This window comes from Podarcis pityusensis (assembly GCF_964106645.2).
Source record: "Podarcis pityusensis genome assembly, chromosome: 4".
NCBI lineage: Eukaryota > Metazoa > Chordata > Lepidosauria > Squamata > Lacertidae > Podarcis > Podarcis pityusensis.
The window spans coordinates 76,745,266-76,763,689 of NC_138027.1; the positions used below are offsets into that span (position 1 = coordinate 76,745,266).

Consider the following 18,424-nt stretch of genomic DNA (forward strand, 5'->3'; position numbering starts at 1 on the left):
CCAACCACAATAACAGAGCTTTGTACAGCAAGTTAAGAATGAACATTCATAATTGACTGAAGTTTAAAAAGAAAGTCTGGCTCCCACTAGTAAACAATTATAGGCACTTGGAAATTAGTGCCACGCATCAGCAGGGAAGACCAAAGCGCTCCTAAAAATGTGATGCAGAACGTTAATTTGAAACTACTGTGCGTTTCAGGATCCAAGCGGTGTCTTTATTTCTGATGTGAGTTGGCTTGTGAAGGATGCAAATGACGACAATAAATTGATACCACTGCAGTCATCTCTGCCCTGGTGTCTTTGGAGATCTTTGAAATGATTCTAAGATTCTGGGCATTTTAACAAGATGTAGTCCCCTGGGAATAATTGAAAGTGTGGATTTTGGAATATACCTCTTGTTAACATTAGCACAAGGAAACACCTAAGTAAAAAAAAAGGAGAGATATAATTTTTAGGGAGTGCTTCGTAGATTGACTATCTAGGCTCCACTGAATCTGAAGGCAAATTTTGCCCTTAATATTACTGAACCTTCTGCATAGCCAATTAACTACAACCAGCGGCCTCATTCTGCATTGGCTGTGTAAATATTCCTCAACTGAAAACCTCCCCATTCAAGGATATGGATATTATTCTGATTCTACTCTAGTGGCAGTAAAGGAGGGGAAATGCCCAACTATTTCTGTGTAGAAACTTAAGTGGAAGCAAATCCAGTTGAGCTCAATGGGACTTGCTTTTAAGTAGGCATGTATAGGACTTCTCTGTTGACATGCACAAATGGTGGTACTGAAAGCTACTTCTCACAGCATAATCTCAGAAAGGTAATGCAAATGCATGCATTTGTTGTGAATATTTTTGTCCAACTTGCCTCCACACATGTCAGGAAGCTGGTTCCTGTCTCTTCTCCATGGGCTAGATGGAGCCCATTTTCCCAGAAAGAGCCAATTCCCTCCAGAATTAGAATCCAGCTTGCATTTTGCAGAACTAGAAGACTTTTCATGCTTTTGCTCCTTTAAAGCTGGGACTCTTTTTCCTGCCAGCAAACCATGTCAAATCTTCAATCAGAATATTAATGAGTTTTAAAAGAAGTGCCACATAAATTCCATTTTTGCCCCAACTTGAGCTGCTCCAAGTTCAATGAATGTAGACATCTCTCCCCGGCTTTCCTTGTTGTTCATGTTGTGGATTTTCCAATTACATCAAATGTTCATAATGCAAATGCCCAGGAATGGATGTCATTCAAAGCAGCAAAAACAGTTCGGAAGAGCCTAGATTCATGTAATATGACTTTTGGCTGTTTCCAGGGCAAGGGAAGGATTGTTATTTGTCGTGGACATGCCAATATTACCTGTAGACAAATAATGAGAAGATAAAGGAAGAAGATGTGCTTATTGTTTTGAAAACTATGAACAAAAATTAAACTCACCCCCCAATCCCTTGGTTTGGTAAATTAACCCCCCAAAAATTAGGCAGCAGGCCTATTTATATGTTGCTAGTATTATTTATTTTTAAATAACTACAGTGGTACCTTGGTAGTTGAATGGCTTGGCTCCCGAACAAATCGGCTCCCGAACGCCGCAAACCTGGAAGTGAGTGTTCTGGTTTGCGAACATTTTTTGGAAGCCGAATGTCCAATGTGGCTTATGCAACTTCTGATTGAATGCAGGAAGCTCATGCAGCCAATCGGAAGCCGCGCCTTGGCTTTTGAACCATTTCGGGAGTCGAACGGACTCCCAGAACGGATTAAGTTCGAGAATCAAAGTACCACTATAACATTGAAATTGCTTACATACATCATTTGTCGAATACCCAAAGAAGCACAGGAAACTGCCCTCCACAGAACCATACGATTTGTCCATCTATCTCAGCATTGTTAATACAAACCAGCAGCCCCTCTCCAAAGTTTCAAACTAGCTGTAGCTTGGAGAAGCCAGGAATTGAATCTGGGACCTCCTGCATGCAAACCGGATGCTCTGTGACCGAGCTTTGGCTCCTCCCCTACAGGAGTACAGCATAAGCAACAGACACAGTATACTATAGCACATTCATTCAACTTCAGCCATCATAATATTGTCAAATAATTATTTAATATTTATTGATAGTCATTTCAGATTTTGTTTTGCAGCCAAATCTGGTGCCCTACTATGCTATCTGAACTGCCTAAATGGGAACCTCCAAATTTGCTTCATATTTCGTACGGAAGACCTGGTGAAGATATATGGTTGCCAAACCCTTACTGCAATTCATTGCCTTCCCTAGAAGCTCCTCAGATTTTCTTCAAAATTCATTTCACATTTCTCTGCATGCAAAATCCAGTGGCAGGACTTGAATCATAAGGTAATGGGGAAAATTCCAAAAGTGCAATCCCACACACATTTACCTGAGAGTACGCCCCTCTGAAGTGACCAGAACTTACTTCTGAGTAGATATGCCTGGGATTGCATATACACCAATACATTCATTTGACCTCAGCCATGAGAACGTTGTGAAATAATATTCTTTAATACTTAGTGATCTTTTTCAAAGTATTTCAATTCCATTTAGGTTGCAGGGTGCACAAAAGCAGGGAAATGCTGAAACGTTTTTGTTACTGTGGATAATATTTCCAGGAGCCCGCAAAGAAGCGATTGGGAGTTAAGGCAGTTCTCAACTGGCTTTTAATTTAATGCAGACTTCGAAAGACATATGTTGACCTATGGGCTTTGCCAGAGTTTAAATAAGAGTGCAGGAAGTGATACCCAGAAAGAAAGCTGGAACACCTGTATAGGTCAATGTTGGTCCATCATGCTTAACTAATTTTTAAGTGACCTCTGATCTCGATTTCCAGAGGGCCATGGGGATTTGTATCTTTCATCCAGAAAATCCTACACCTGCCTTCAATTAATGAAACTCGACTTAACTTTGTTATCTGATCAACTGAACTCACAGTGCTGTGGAAACAATTGTTTTATTATTGTACTGACAAATTATCCTATTAACAACCAGCTACTATGAAAATCAATTAAAATCTGGCTGAAATACTCAAATATCATTGGAGGTACAACTGGGAATAAACTGGTGAGTTAATGTTATTGTGTATGCAGTAAATAAATTAAATGCAACCAGTTTACTCCAAGCAATTCGTATTGATAATTAGAATGCTAAATTATTATGTAATATATAGAGAAGCATAGTGTGTGATTTTGGTTTTTATTTATGGACTGCATACCTGTGTGAATCATTTCCAGTACATTTCAAGTTATATTTCACAAGTTTCTCATTTCCATACTTATATTCTCTCTCTCTCTCTCTCTCTCTCTCTCTCTCTCTCTCTCTCTCTCTTAATATTTATATATTCTAGGCTAGATTTTGTTCACAGTTTTACCTTTTTAGCCAAGTCATTCTGAAGTACCAAATCTCACGTTCCACAGTGGATTCCACAACAAAATGTCACAGTGGGGGTATTCCTGCCCAGTGTTCAAGAAAGCAGCTATGTCTTCCTTCTGGATTTCACCACGACTCCCAGTTTTTGATATCCCCCCTCTTGCCAACAGAAACAGCATTCTGCCTTCTTCCCCATTAGGTTCTCATTCATTCATTCTCTCTCTCTCTCTCCCAATCCCTCTCCCTCTCTCTCTTCCCCCCTCTCCCTCTCCCTCTTCCTCACACACACACCCTATCTATATGAAAGAACTTGGTCATCTCCTGAAACCTTCCTGTCAAAGCAGCTAGGAGACCTTGATAAGCACTTTGAGACTACTTCCTTTAGGGCTTCCCAAGACATTTTACCGCCTGAAGCAAAAAACAATATGACATCCTCCATTCCATCTGCAGAAAAGCCAGCCGAACTAGCAGTTTCACGGGACGAAGGAACGCTGCCTTATACTGATCATCTGCCCATTGGTGGCACTGACTGCCAGTGACTTTGGGGCTTCAGGGCTGGTTCCCTCCCAGTCCAACAGGAGATGCCAGGGATTGAATTTGGGACCTTCTGCATGCAAAGCATATGCTGCATCACTGAAGTATGGCATTTTCCTATTCTTACTTCAATACTGGTGATGGAATAGCTTCCTCTGCACCTGAGTGCAGCAGGTTAGTTTAGGAGAGGGGTAGAGAACTGAGTGATACCAGCAGGGCAGGTGGTTATTCCTCCCATTCCTGGCAGGCCAAGTTTGACAAATGGGTGGGGCTAGTCACCTGTCAATCACCTGATGTCGAAATGGTGCCAGGTGACCCCCTTTTTTTTGTTCCCTACAAAAGGTCTTTCAAAGCATCCTGAAAGATGCCAATTCTCAGGTCTTGTGAAGCCCAGTTGCAAGCTGCTGAACAATAATCTATCAGATGATTAGAGGGCCTGGTGAAGTCTTTGGCACAGGGCTTTGCGGGTGTGCTGCAAGCCCCTTTTGGCTAAGCCAGGTAGTTACTTGACCCAGGTATGGCTGGGGGCATGGCTTGGCCAAAATGGCCTTGTGGGCCTAATTGGAAGGCCTATCAGGCCTAATTAGGATTGTGGGATGGAGCTTCCTCACTCCTGATTTAGGGTTTTGCAGAGCAGACTATGTGCCACAGGCAGTTCTGCCCCCACAAGAGAGGAATGGCCAGGTGACTTTCACCAAAGCCTCCCAACATCTACCGCCTGAGGCAGTCACACCACTCTGCTTAATGGTAGAGCAAGCCCTGATCTTCCTGTAAGATGGCTCCAGATGAGGAGGCTGCAGAATTGCAGGTGAGAAACATACAAATGCCCCAGGGACCTAGGAGTACAGAAAGCAACAGATCCAAATAGAAGTTAAAGATATAAGTTTAATGTGCATGTTTGTATGCATTGTATTTGAAAACATATGCAGAGGTTTGCATTTTGTAAAGATAGGTTTGCATTAGACAAAAGAAGTTTAACTGTAGCTGATGCGGCAGGAGAGGGTGCAGGTTTCCATTGAGCGTTTAAACTAAATTATGATCTGTCCCTGGGAACCCAAGTAGTGATCTCTCTCAGCAGGAGATGAAGCCAATGATTCAGCTCAGCATTGTTCCATCAGCAAGTTGCTTGCATATGCTCTCTCTCTCTGGGATCAGAGAGAAGATTGTTCTTTGGCTGCATTAAGGAAGTAAAGAAGACTAGACTGCATTGCTAGTTTGTTAAGAGCAATGTGCTACTTTGTATTTGGAACATTTCTTTTGTAACTGGTTTAAGGCAGTTTGTAGCAAAACCTTTCGGAACTCTTTCTCGTGGGGGGGAGCACATTCATTTCTATTCTGCACAAGGATCAGGGATTCTGCTTGCAACAACTCTCACAATAGATGCTAAGACAAGGTGTCACCCAGAATGAGAAGCTTTCTATTCATTATTACAATATCTCACACATAGGACACTAAGTGTAACTTCTCCTTGCTCTACAGTTTCATATAGCTGATGACACACTAATTATGCACATCTGATTACACCTTTATATAGCAGCTTGCATCAGAGCTCTCCAGCATATATTTGACTATGATGACTTGATTGGACCTACACGTGCAACAGAACGAGACGGTAGAGTTCGAAGATGGTAAAATGAACTGCAATGCTTCAGAATACAGATGGGGGATTTTTATATGGATATAGTCCTGTCTCTTAAAAAAGAAATTTGCAAGGAGAAAAACAGCACAGTTAGGAAAGAGCTGGGTAAAACTCATTCTCCCTGATGTGCTTCCTCCCTCCCTCCATTCCTGTATTTTCCACCTGAAGTGTGTAGCAAGTGGGGGGGGGGGAGAATTTGGTTTGATTTTCACATTTTCATGCAAACCCACCTAATTTGCACTTACAGAAGCAAATTACATGAACAAAAAATGTAGCTGTTCTTTCAAATTTGCACTTTTCCGAATGTTGTGGGGCAATCAAATAACATATATTAGGCAGAAGTGTGTGTAAAAATGCATATCTCAGTGCCGAGAACATACGAAAATGCATTATATTAGGGAAATGGCTTGCCAAAATTTATGCATTAGGCAAAACTGCATAGGAAAATGTGTATAATGGGAAATGTGTGCAATATAATGCTGGTGAATGTTCATGAGGACTTTTTTTAAAAACAATATCACAAACTGATGCAGAAATGTGGAGAAATGACCTTATTACAGGACAAATGAGGGAGTGGGGGAAGCTGAAATTGCCATGTTCATCCATTCCTAGAAGTGGAATGGTCTTCTCTCTCACCTCAAGATCTTGCCACGAAGGAGGCTGGAGCTCAAAGCTGTATTCAAAATGAAGCAAATCACTTCCCAATAATTTGTGGGTTTTCTGTATTATCCATTGGTAACAGTTACCACCCAGTGTTAAAAGAATCAATCTATGTACATTTTCAAAATCAAAGGCTTGCTTTGACACAAATCTTTTTAGAATATCTGTCTCAATATGTGGTGTGGGGGAAAAGGGAGGGGGGATATACTATTTATATATGTCCCGGTGATGCTTTTTCAGCTAATAGGTGCTTATAAGTGCCTCTCAAACACCCATCCTACACTTTACGCAAAAGTAAGTAAAATTATACATACAGTATGAAAGTGTACATTATTCCCTGGAATGATATTCAACTGGTATACCTTAAAATGGGCTTTCTGGAGGCACCTCAGCAAAAGAAACAATGAAACTTTTAAGGCATATCTATACTTTCTCTCAAGTATATTACATTTAATGGAATCTAAAACCCTTTAAGCTGATATCTGCAAGGAAAAAAAAAAAGATTTCACTTTATCACAGAGGAATTTCAAGCCGATGCATGTTAAAAAGGGGAGGCTGGAAATGTTTTTGTTCAGTCAAGTGTTTTTAGAGAATTAATTTTATGCATTCTTTGTCATTTGATGCTGGATTTTACAAATTTACAATGTTTTAATGAATTTTTATTGTATTTTTTAAATTTGGTGTATTTTGCTGTAATATTTTATTATGATGTTGTGTTTTTTGTTATGGTTATTAATTGTTACTATTTGTGTAGCGAGTTCCCGCCTCCCCCCATAGAAATAAAGACACAGGACACAAGAGTTCAAGTTAATGGGTCAAATTAGGCCACAACTTTATTGATTGCAGGAATTGAGCAGTATTGGCTTAGGCATTGGTCCTAACAACTAACCGGCTTCAGCCAGTATGCTTGAAGGCCGGTGAGGGTTAACCACCAGTGGGAGGAGTCCTGCTGAGGCACGTCAACTAGGACCTCCCCCCAGTGTCACCGCGTGGGGGCGTGCCGTGGGCCCACACCTCCATAGGCTTAGGACAAGACCACGCCCCCCGGAATCCTTTATCGGACTACCCTTTCGTTTGGGGGAAGGTGATGGCGCTCCTTCCCCCTTCATCTGCATAACAATAGAACAGTATCCCCACCAATGCCTAACCGCCAGTACCGTGGAGTTGTGACAGTTTGCTACGAGGTAGGCAAAAACCAAGTGGCTGGTGCCAATCTGCTAGCTGGAAAAATTCCTACCAGGCCCCTTGACGGCGACCGACCAAAGCCCATAGCAACGTCAGAGAGCCTAGCCTAAAGGGTGGGAGGGGAATGAAAACCAGGTCAGCTGCGGCGCGGGAAAGAGGAAGAGCCTCAGCCGCGCCAGACCTAAGTAGGCGAGGCCACGCCCCCCGAGCCAGCTGATTGTCTGGCTCGGGGTATGACGCGTCCAAGGATTTCCCGCATGAAGCCCGCAACCCCACCTCCTCCCTAGCTCGGAAGTGGCTTTATATTTATTGGTCAATTTACTCACAAATGTGAGACAAAGCAACTTACAACACAGTTTTAAACCCTTAAACCAAATTACAACAAACAAACACCATATGAGTACCTTTTTAAACGAAGATCTTTTGGCTTCTGACACCTCTCGTTTCCCATGCAAATGACCCCGTTTCAAATAAACACATGTGTCTAATTTCTTTAGCCCTGGGTTCAGTCGCAAAGTGTTGTGTCCAATGTAGTGCTAAGTTAAAGTTACTAACAGGTGAGCTTGTTCTGGTGGATTCCTCTGTTGCGCAACGTTAAATCTCACCCATCTGCTAGTGCTAGAGCCCTGGTGCTACCAAAACCAGAATGTTGGAGACAGTCTTGGAGGATTTCTCTGCCTCCTGGAGAAATGTGGTGAAATTGTTCTTCCAATTGATCTGTCCATGAGGAAGGTGTAGAATTTCAAGAGGCCTTTGGTGTGCAGCTCTTTCCATGAAAAGGAACATGGAGGGAGGACCAGTTTGGGTGAACAGCAGCAGAGAATTGAAACCTAGGAGGGCATCTATTTTGAGTCCACTTGGAGGAAGGGCTCCAGAAGCATTGAGGAAAGGCCCACATTTCAGCCCTGAATGGAATAATTCTCCAAAGTTCACAGCAGCAAATATTACCACTGCTGCAGGGCACACTGCAAGTTTGTGGTATATTTACGGGTTCACTTGCTACAAAGCCAAGAGCTGAAAGAGAGAAGCAGGAACCTGTTTATTGACAATGAAGGCTATAGAAATGATAAACATTGTGAAGTAAAAATAGCAATGGCCAATAACACTTCCCCCCCACATACTCCCCATATGGAACAGTTCCTGCAAAAGCTTTTTTTGCAAAGATTTTCAATTGCGCTTTATAAAGGCTCCATTGATTTCTTTTATTTGTTTATTATTATACTACAAAGCGAACGGTTCACAGTAATGCAGAGATATGCATCACTATGTAAAGTCAAACAATCAGCCATTTAAAAACACACACATTTCCCCCTCCCCCCATTTTGCCTGGTGACTCCTTTTAATTTAATGTAGTTATTTTAATATTCTACACTTTAACTCCCTATTAATAATACATAGTTGAAATAATTGTTAAAATAACCTATCCAAAACAACAAATAAGCACAGTAAAGCAGCAAATACCAATCAACCGCCACAAAGGAGGCTTATAAAATTATGCACGGTGGTTTGAGAGAAGTTCATCGTACTAGAACTTGGTTAAATTGAGCAAAGCTGAATGTGTGAAGACTTAAGACAATAAAATGTAGTACAGTGCATAGTTAAACTATGAAATTTGTTGCCATAAGATGTAATGTAATGAGGACTAGACAAATTCAAAGAGGATCAGGGCCGAATGAAGGCATTTTGCTGCCTGAGGCAAAATCCCTCCCCACACATTCCACATAAAAAAACTGTCTAAACCAGGCATCCACAAACTCGGCCCTCCAGATGTTTTTCGACTACAATTCCCATCATCCCTGACCACTGGTCCTGTTAGCTAGGGATGATGGGAATTGTAGTCCCAAATCAGCTGGAGGGTCAAGTTTGGGGATGCCTGATCTTAACTGACACCTGAATCTTATTGGAATGTGGTGATGGGATGCCAACCTCCACTGTACCTGAGGGCAGCAGACTAACTTAGACGGCGCAGGGAAATTGTGTGATACACACAGCTCTACTGGCACCATGCCTCTTAGCTAGGGGTAGGAGAGAATTTTGATTTGGTTCATGTTTAAAGGCAAACCTGTTTACCCTGTGCATCCTAAAATAATATGAGAACCAAACCATAGCCTCCCACTAAAATTTTCCCATCTCTGAATTTTGCAGTGCACTCCTCCAGCCAAGCAAGGTGAACAAATATGCATAACCTGGAATAGCGTCCGCTAAAATGCATATATTGGTGAAAACAACATACAAAATTCCATTATTTTAGGCAGAACCCCTTTGCAGCAATGTGTATATTAGTCAAGAAGGCGTACAAACACTTGTGTGTGAGGAGACGTCCATACTAAAATGCTGGTGAATATTTCTTTCTTAAAAATCTCAACCTGGTGTGGAAATGTGGATAACGGATGAGTGGAAAAAATGAGAGATCTAGAGATATAGATTCACCCATCCCTACTCTTAGGATCTGCTCCCTAAAGTGGCCACTTCTCTCTCTGCCTAATGGAGGGTTTGGGTTTGGATCCGTCACCATCTCGATAATATCACGCTGTATCTCTCCTTTTCAGCTGATTCCAAGGGGACACAGAGGTCCTGAACAGTTGCCTAGACAGTAATGGATCAGGCGAGGACTAAAAATGTGAGGTTCCATCTTGAAGAGCAAGAGGTTCTGTTGGCTAATAGACAACTTGATTGGCAGTTTGTCAGCACAGCCTGCTCCAGATGGGGTTGTACTCCTTCGAAAGGACCAGGGGTGTTTCTGGGTGTCAGGATGCTGCCAGCAGCTCCACGCTGGTTGCCCAGGAAAGCATAAAGACAAGGGAAAGTTTCTTACAGTTTTTCTTTATTTCAATCTTTACAGAGAGAGGCTGTAGAACCCAGCCTCTTGGATAATGGTGCTGTCCCAAGTGAATCTCCACTCCACCTCGTCTCACCCACTTCCTCATTTGTCATCATCATCCTCTACACGTGCTGCTACGTACCCTCTGACTTTGAGCTCTTTACTCTCCTACTTTTAAGGCTCTCCGGGTTCTGGGAGAAGGAGGGTCTGGAATGCTTTCTAATGACAATGTGTTGGCCAGTTGTTGTTCTGGCTCTCCCATGATTTCTGAACTTTCCCCCTCATCTGCCTCTGAGCTGCGAGATCCCTCAAACCTCTGTTGTAAATCTATACTGTCTTCATCTTCCTCCTCCCTGGAAGGGTCAGGATGGGGAGGCGGTCTCCACCATTCCTCCTCTGCACAGTCCCTGACACTGGATCCAATGTTGCTCCAGGATGCTCAAGTGTTTTAGCTGGTGCAGCAGTTGAGTACTATCCTGGAGAAGATGAATCTGAAGAGAAGAGTTTTGATTTGATATCCCGCTTTATCACTACCCAAAGGAGTCTCACAGCGGCTAACATTCTCCTTTCCCTTCCTCCCCCATAACAAACACTCTGTGAGGTGAGTGAGGCTGAGAGACTTCAGAGAAGTGTGACTGGCCCAAGGTCACCCAGCAGCTGCATGTGGAGGAGCGGAGACGCGAACCCGGTTCACCAGATTACGTGTCTACCACTCTTAACCACTACACCAACCTAGCCCTTAGTCAACTCTGGTTTCAGCATGTTCTACATGGGACTGATCTGTTCGGAATTTGCAGCTGGTGCAGAATGTTGTGACCAGACTGCTTTCTAGCGTTCGTTTTGTAGAACATGTAAGAACTCAGTTCAAGGTTGTGGTACTTCCCTATGCATCTCTCAGTGGATTGGGACCAGGATAAATCATATACACCTGAATGATAAATATATTCTTCGAAGGCCCTGTTTTATGTCCCAGCACCAGAGGCGGATAGGTTGGTGGAAACCTGTGACAGACCAATTACAGAGTGAAATTCCACTTGTCCTTTCATTGCTTCACTTTGCACAGGTGGCAGAAACATCTCTGTTTTCCTCAGCATGTGAGGTTTTTAGTTAAGCGGTTGATAGCTGGTTTTTGCTACTGGGCTTTTATTTCTCAATGGTTTGTGGTTTATATATGTTTTGCTGCTTACAATTGCTTTAATGTGTGCTCTGTAAACCTTTTGGAATCCGTATGGACAAAATACCATCTGTAAATATTTTAATGAAAACCTCTTTCTCTCCCACACATACACAACCCAGAAACTCTTAGTTGTCAGGCCTTTGGGTGAATGAGATGGGATCAGGGCAACTGCAATTAAATCTCAGATCTTCTCCACACGAAGTGCACACTTGGCCACTGAGATTCACACACAAGCAAAAGAATTTCACAAAATATTTTCCATGTGACATCTTGCACCTAAATAAATCAACAGACCTGGATTTGTCTCTACTGTGTCCTTCAGCAATAAGCAAACAAGCAAGTTGCTGACAGAGGTAGGTTTTGTTTTCTTATTTTGGAGTGATTCCGATCTACAAAGATTTGTGCATCGTACAAAAAACCTTTGGTTTGTTTTTAATTCTTTATTCATATTTATTGCATTTCTTTATGCATTATTTATTTTCCACTCTCTCCTTTTAGGCTTTTTCTTTTCATAAATAGTGCGAGAAGTTTCTGGTATTCACTCTCCCACTAAGCCAATCATTTGTTATGAGCAATTGTGAATTTTATATGACATTTATATAATGTATATTTAACATTCACATAGGCAGCAAGAACACCATAAGCCAAATTTACATTTCACAGTTGAAATCATCATTCCCTACATACATCCAATATGATATAACATCAAAAGAACAATGATATATCCTGTCCCTGGAATATGAAATACTGTACATTATCCAAGACGATGCATAATGATGAGTTCAGGGATGCACCGGCAGTGAAACACACCAATTTGTCTCCCTTTGTAAAAGCAGCAAATTAAGTGAGGTAATAAATTTGGGGAAACTTTTGAATTCTCAGGACTCTGTGATGATAGCCTAGCTGCACTGTACTTTTCAACATGAGAACACTTTTTGAGGTTCAAATCAACACATACCTTTCTTGATTGTAATGTGTGTGTGAGAGAGAGAGTTTTTAAAAAAATCATTTGGACTTTGTAGAACACTGTGTCTCACCAATTATCTCCCACCGTCTCAAATTATACTAATAGATATATTTTTTTATATATGGTATGTTATAATTAAAACTATCAAATCTACAATCCTAAATGCACTTTTGGAGGAGCAAATCCCACTTAAGATTGTAATCTAGCCATTGGCCTGGATTATTCAGCTGGCAAGAGAAAAAACTGTCAGGCCACTGGTCCATCTAACTCTATTGTCTACACTGGCTGGCAGCAGCTCTCCAAGGGCAGGTAGTCCCTCCCCTACTTGGCCTGGTCTCCTTGGCAACGCTTCCCCCAGGCAGGTTTGGACAACTGACTGAGGTAGGCAGAGACCTCCAGGTATCCACGCACAGGGCGCCCCCCGTTTAATGCGGGGAGCAGTCATTCCATATTTTTTTTTAAAAAAATCTTTTTTATTGCATTTTATATTGAAAATTCAAGTTCAAACAATAAACATCATCATCATCATCATCATCATCATCATCATCATCATTTAGGATTCCCTGAATCCTTTGACTCCCCTCCACCCTTCCATGGTTACCATTTTCAATCTCTTTCCACTGCTTCACTTATTTTCTCTGTTTTCTTATATAATCCAATTTTACCTTAGCTTTCAGTACATTACAAACGCTACCCGATTCCTGCCAAAGTTTTTATTTGTTTACAGTGTGGTGTAGTGGTTAAGAGCGGTAGTCTCGTAATCTGGGGAACCGGGTTCGCGTCTCCGCTCCTCCACCTGCAGCTGCTGGGTGACCTTGGGCCAGTCACACTTCTTTGAAGTCTCTCAGCCCCACTCACCTCACAGAGTGTTTGTTGTGGGGGAGGAAGGCAAAGGAGAATGTGAGCCGCTTTGAGACTCCTGAAGGGAAGTGAAAGGCGGGATATCAAATCCAAACTCCTCTTCTTCTTCTTCTTCTTCTTCTTCTTCTTCTTCTTCTTCTTCTTCTTCTTAAGTACAATGTTAATTTTTCCCATTCCTTCTTAAAGTTATTCTCTTCCTGGTTTCTCTGGGCCAGTAGTATCTGCGCTGCTGTCGTCGCAAACATAAATAATTGTCTCTGCTCCTTTGGTATCTCTGCACCTAAAATTCCTAGTAAAAAAGTCTCTGTTTTTGTCACAAACGTTGTTTTGAACATTTTTTTCCAACTCATTCTATATCATTTCCCAGAATGCTTTAGGGTGTGGATTTTCCAAGCCTTTCCTGGTGATGCTGTAAATTGAAGCTGGGCATTCCAAACAGAGGCTTGATCGCTGAGGAACAACCTTGCTTTCTTTAAGATAACATAGTTTTTGGAAGGAACTTTCCCATGTTCTCCTCCTCCTCCAGCTACCTGCCCAGTGCCAGATTTATGTATAAGCTAAATAAGCTATAATTTAGGGCCCGACTCTCTTGGGGCCCCCAAAAAAAATTTAAAGGGAAAAACCCTGAATGTACATTTCCAAAATATAAGATAAAAAACAAAAAGCAAAATAAAACCTACAGTGGCAAATGGCTTTAGATACCTATTAGGTCCATAAATTACCATATAGCATACATTCAACACAAAAGACAGCGACAATTTGTTGTTGACAAAGGTCAGCTGGACATATAAAGGGCCCCATTACCTTCAGTAGCTTAGGGCCTCATCAAACCTAAATCTGGCCCTGTACCTGCCGCCCTGAAAAGCTTCAAGGAGCCCTCCTGAATAGTGTTGAACAAGGTCTGTGTGGGGTCTCCTGGAAGATAGAAGATCCAGCTTCGATCTTAAGATGTCAATCTAAGGGAGCTCAGGGAAGTGACATTTTCTGTCTGTTTCTCCACACAGCCAATCTCTACACCATATTCTACATTGTCCAGGAGGAATCCCTATCCCTGGGGAGGCTTTCTCAGGAGACGGGGAGATGAAGGGACTTCCATGAACTTCCTTAAGTTAAAAGAATGACCCTCGCCTCAGAGGGGGAGAGAAAATGCCTTCCTCTCAAATCGGAAATGGTGGCCATTGGGTGTTGAGGAATGGTATTGCTCCCTCAATCAAGCTTAAACATATATGAAGGTGTTTAGTAGAACTAGAGAAAGACCAGTTAGGGTGGAAGGATAAGAGAAGATGGTGAGCTTCCTTCCTCCTTTTGTCATACCTTCTGTACCTACCACAGGTCCCCATGTATGTTTGAGTGTGTGTGTGTGTGTGTGTGTGTGTGTGTGTGTGTCAGAGCCATATGCTCCAGCCATCACAATTAATTGGATTTTTGCTGCTTCACACTGCTAACATGAGATGTTTATGAAAATATGTAACAAATAATTACAATGAAAACAGTGTCTAATAAAGATGAAGAGGATAAAAACCCTCATGCATTTTTAATCTGAAAATAAAAGGCCATTATCAGGACTTAATTATATCATCAAATATTTAAAATTGCCTCCCATACTAAATTCTATTTGTATTTTATTTATTTATTTACTTTTCTTTTTTAAAAAAACACACCCTATCTCTAACATTTTCATAAAGTTTAAAAAGAAAGAAAGAAAAGTGCTTTGCGCATTGGATCGTGAGAAAAGCATCGGAGCTGAATCAATAGCCTTTGTCAACTTTATAAAAACTTTATCTAACTCTTGAGAAACCCGATGAATCGGATATTAAAATTGTTTTGGAGGGATTATCCGCACATGGGAAATGTCTTTGAAATGACAAGGATCTCCCCCTTTTTAAAGGCACTCGGGGTTGATTTGATCGGGATGGCTTCCGCTGCAAAAAAAGCCCTTTGGTTCTCCCTTTGATGAAATGCATAGATCACTTCATTCTGCATAGCTAAACCTCTGATAATATAACCCTGGCCTCACATACTGCATACAGTTGAGGATAGGTCCATGGTAATAAACACCATGGGTGTTTCATAGTATGCATACTTCATAGAACGTGCTCTTCAGGCTTTTTCCTTTTTAGATTATTCCATGGCCCTGTTAAGGTGTATGTTACTCATGGGTACTGAATGTGTGAAGGGGCTCTCTAGAACATGCAAGCTCTCCCTGCCCCTTAGATGCCCAGCTTGAGAATGGAGCTAACCCCCCACTGTAGATTGCCCCTTCCTACATTTGGTACCCAGGGACGCGGGTGGCACTGTAGGTTAGACCACAAAGCCTAGGACTTGCCGATCAGAAGGTTGGCGGTTCGAATCCCTGTGACAGGGTGAGTTCCCGTTGTTCGGTCCCTGCTCCTGCCAACCTAGCAGTTTGAAAACACATCAAAGTGCAAGTAGATAAATAGGTACCGCTCCGGCGGAAAGGTAAACGCCGTTTTCGTGCTCTGCTGTGGTTTGCCAGAAGTGGCTTAGTCATGCTGGCCACATGACCCGGAAGCTGGACGCCAGCTTCCTCGGCCAATAAAGCAAGATGAGCGCCACAATCCCAGAGTCGGTCACAACTGGACTTAATGGTCAGGGGTCCTTTTACCTTTACCTTTATATCTGGTACCCACATGAGTCTCAAACACCTGAATGATACAGTCTCATGGGTGTTGGATAGAGCTTTATTGGAAGCAGCTCTCAAGGCAAATTTAAAATCTCAAGGCAATTTTTTAAAAATGTAGTATAAACACCAACAATTGGGAAACACTTTCCTGTGAGCGCTCCAATTGGAGAACAGCCTTTACCAAAGGTGTCATGGGCTTTGAATACTCTCGAACTCAGGACGAAAGGGAGAAATGTACTAAGAGGAAGGCACACTTGGCAAACCCTCATCATGATCAATTGATCAATTCCTGCCTGGAAACCTATGTCCCCACTGTGGAAGGATGTGTGGGTCCAGAATTGGCCTCCACAGTCACTTATGGACTCACTGTTAAAACCATGTTTATGGAAGACAATCTTACTCAGCTACAAGTGATCGCCAAATAAGAAGATTGGAAGCAAGCTGGAAATCACAATTCAAAGAAGAAGCACAGGTATAAATGTCGGACCCAACATTGGCTTTCAATGTATGGAAATGTAGTTCAGAAAGAGAAAGAGAAATAAGAAAATATCAGAGGCTGGAGCCATGTTCAATATACATTCTTCATTTTGCCATAGCCTACCTGAAAACATTTTTATTTCAGCAAGTTTACCCAAGCATATAATCTAGGTCTCTATGATTGCTTTACTGATTTTGACAGTGTTTTATTGCTAATTACCTCATGTATACCTTTTTTAAAATAAAAAACCCCTGATGGGTTTTAGTTGTGTTTTACTGATAACTGTAATATTTACTTACCTAAAAGTCCCACAGTTAAGGTGTCTAAATAAACATACAAAAAAGAAAGAAAACTGAAATTCCAGTTAGAAACAGGTAGCACCCATTTCAGTGCAACCCTTTGTAGATTTACTCAGAAGTATACCACACACAATGGGACTTGCAGTACTCCCTTGAATGTGTAGCCGAAGTAAAAGCTTAAACTGAATGGTTCCATGCTTATGACCTGCCCTGGATGAAAATAAAAATGAATGAACATACGTTTTTGTTTTTAAAGCAAAATATGTCTCTCTGTGTGTGGGTTTATTGAGCTATCTAATTGGTATATAAGCATTTTATGGAAATAGAACTACTGAATAAACATGGGAAATATGAGGACTTAATAAGCAGAATTTGTATTTTTTTAAAAAGAAAAAAGAAGAAAGACGAACCAACAAGCCCAAAGTTAATTCATCACAACTTTCACATCAGCCTTTGTTGGTGAATCTGGCCAGGCCCATCACATTATCTGTTTGACTCACTGAGTCACTCTAGCTAATAGAATTTTGCCCTATGTTTGTTGTTCCCATGGCAACGCAATATTATCAGGCATGTCATGTTCACAGATCAGTAGCAGCAGTGCTGCCGCAGACACACAACAGCTTTCAGCCTTTGACCATAAACAGGAATTCACTCCACAGTCAATCTGTCAAAAAGGAAGTCGGCTGTGGTGAAGAAGCACTAGTGCCAGTAACTACTAGCCTTTTCCTTTTCCCTTTGTCAGGGAGGGCTATTATCATTAAAATAACCTTGAATCGTCATGAATTCATTCATTCACAAATATTGTCAAAGAAGGTGCAATAGTTCAAGAGAATCCAAAGGGTCAAAGGGAGGACTAGGTTTAAATCTGTGCCTATTGAACCTGGAAATGACATAGGCTGTTAGATATAATCTTATTCTTACCATAGCAAATCAAGCTGTGTTGACTGGCACCAATGTCCAAGTCCATTCAGGGGCATGAAAGGTTACTAAGAGTAAAGAGGTCATATCCTTTGTGGCATTGCTTTGAGAAATAAAATTAGGGATGTGTGGGAATATTTCACAAAGAATAGCCATCGCCCCCCCCCCCCTCAACAAAAGTGAAAAGCAAATCCTGTCAGGAGTCCATAGAAAGTTCAGGTAGTTTTCCTTCTGTAGGGGGAAAAATGCATTTATTGGAAATGTAGAATAAGAAACGTTTTATTTCTCCATATTTCACCTTTCAGCAAATTATATTGGTGTTCTGTCTGCAGGATTCTGGATGCTAAATAAGTTTTCAGTTTGATATTTGTGTATAATCTTAATATAGATTTTAATTCATTATAGCAAGTATACTTGTTATACCTATATAGATTTATTTTAAAACTTTTAAACGTATGCATTCCTTTTTTTCTTCAGCAAACATGCACTAGAGCTTTCTTAAAACCCATTTAAAATTAGTTCTTCCAGATGTGCATTATATATATTTTTTTTAAAAAATGGACAGTAAAGTAGTTTCATCAAAAGGTTTGAGGAATGGCATTCGTCATCCACAATCTTGATGCTAGTCTGTCACAAGTAATCCCATTTATTTGAGACAATTTAAGAGTAAATTGCCTGGGATGCTGGCCATAGTATATTAATAGTGGCTAATCCTTTGAAAGGATTGTGGTGTTTTTTCTCTCTCTAGTACAAACTCTCAACTGAGCGTTGAGAATTACTCTTTTTTTTTTTTTTGCTTTTGACTCATGATGAAATTGGACTCTCTTGAAAAAAAATGATTTTTTTTTTTAATGAAATGTTAAAAGACAAGAGTCTGAAAA

The 18,424-nt window shown here is 41.2% G+C and overlaps 1 long non-coding RNA gene across 1 annotated transcript; it reads right to left on the reverse strand.

Annotated features, from left to right (window-relative positions):
- Positions 1-459: 459 nt before the first annotated feature.
- On the reverse strand, positions 460-17,126 carry LOC308475949. Its single transcript, XR_013985573.1, has 3 exons — positions 17,036-17,126; positions 16,626-16,649; positions 460-1,345 (listed from the first exon to the last, which is right to left on the reverse strand). It is a non-coding gene; the product is annotated as an uncharacterized lncRNA (long non-coding RNA).
- Between the last annotated feature and the right edge of the window lie 1,298 nt (positions 17,127-18,424).